Raw genomic sequence first — 1,583 nt, 5'->3', positions numbered from 1 at the left:
GGGGGGGGGGCGGGCGGCGGGGCCTCGTCCTCCTGGGGAGGATTCGGGCACCGAGGAAGCGCGAGCGCGCGCGCACAGCCCGGAGGGGGCGCACCTGCGCGCACCTGTGCGTGCGCAGGCAGGACCCATGGGGCGGGGGACGGGGAATGCGGTCCTTCAGCGGATGGGGAGCATGGAGCCGAGGCGTCCTGCCCGCCCGCTCACCTGGCTGTTGGCCGGGGCTGCGAACTGCAGAAGGCAGCCCACCCTCCCCGCCTCCCCCAGGTCTCCCTTCGGTCTCTTTGACCCGGAATTGGGCCGGACAGCCCCGCCAGCTGATGCCACCTTCGGAGAGAGGCTGCCGACACACCTCCAGAGTTCTGCAGGTGAAATGCCGCTTCCGGGACAGGAGCGGTCCGGAAAGCAGTTCCTTCGAGGAAAGGTTGAAGGAGATGCACCTGGCTAGCCAGGAGAAGGGGAGAAGTCGGAGCGGCCTTGAAATATCCGAAGGGCTGCCTGCAGGAGGTGGTGGTGGTGGTGACGACGGTTAGCTACCTGCCTGGCCTCTGTTTCTCCTGCCAGATGTCTTATGTGAGCCTCCTCTGCCTTTGGTCCTCACAACAGCCTTGCGAGGTAGGCAGGCTGAGTGTCAGGAGCTGGATCTCAATCACCCAGGGAGCGTCATGGCTGACCAGAGGCTGGAACCGAGGCCCCGCCACACTGCCCTAGTGTCTCGCGTCTGGGGCAGCGAGCGCTGTCCCTCCCAGGGAAGACCTGCCCTCAGCCATCGCTCGCTTCCTATATACCGAAGGCGACAAAAATATATACACATGTTAAGACAGGAAAACCCTATTAAAACTGGCACGTGGTGATGCTGGCATTCATTTGATTAAAGCCATATTTTGAGTGAACCTCATACCACACATTGCTCCCGTAATTCAATTCAACTTGGAGAAGTAATGCATAGATAAATGCATTACTAACGCGCTCTGCGTGGGGCTCCCCTTGAAGACGGTCCGGATACTTCAATTGTTTCAAAATAGAGCTGCCAGGCTGCTGAAGGGGACTGGGCGTTATGTTCACATGACTCCAGTCCTCCGTCAGCTTCACTGGCTTCCCATTGAAGTCTGGGCCCAATTCAAGGTGTTGGTGATGACCTATAAAGCCCTAAACGGCTTGGGTCCTGGCTACCTGAAGGAGAGCTTACGTCCATATATGCCCGGCCGCCCCCTGAGATTTGCAGGAGAGGCCCTTCTCTGGGAACCCTCCGTGAAGGAAATTAGGAGGGTAGGTACTCGGAGGAGGGCTTTCTCTGTGGTGGCGCCCAATCTATGGAATGCGCTCCCCAGAGAGGTCCACCTGGCGCCGTCATTATTTGTTTTTCAGCACCAGGCGAAGACCTTTTTATTTAAGCGTCATTTTAATTGTTAACAATATTTGCTTATTTATCTGGCCAGGGTGACTTCTTTTATATTGTTATTTATTTTATATTGTTAATTTTATATTGTTATTTTTGTATTTTATTGTATTTTATTTTGTGAGCCATCCCGAGGCTTTGGCAAGGGGCGGCATAGAAATGTTTTACTAAATAAATAAATAAATAA

Source organism: Varanus komodoensis, unplaced genomic scaffold (genome assembly GCF_004798865.1).
Source record: "Varanus komodoensis strain SLA01 unplaced genomic scaffold, ASM479886v1 scaffold64, whole genome shotgun sequence".
Classification (NCBI taxonomy): Eukaryota; Metazoa; Chordata; class Lepidosauria; order Squamata; family Varanidae; genus Varanus; species Varanus komodoensis.
This window is presented reverse-complemented; position numbering follows the sequence as displayed.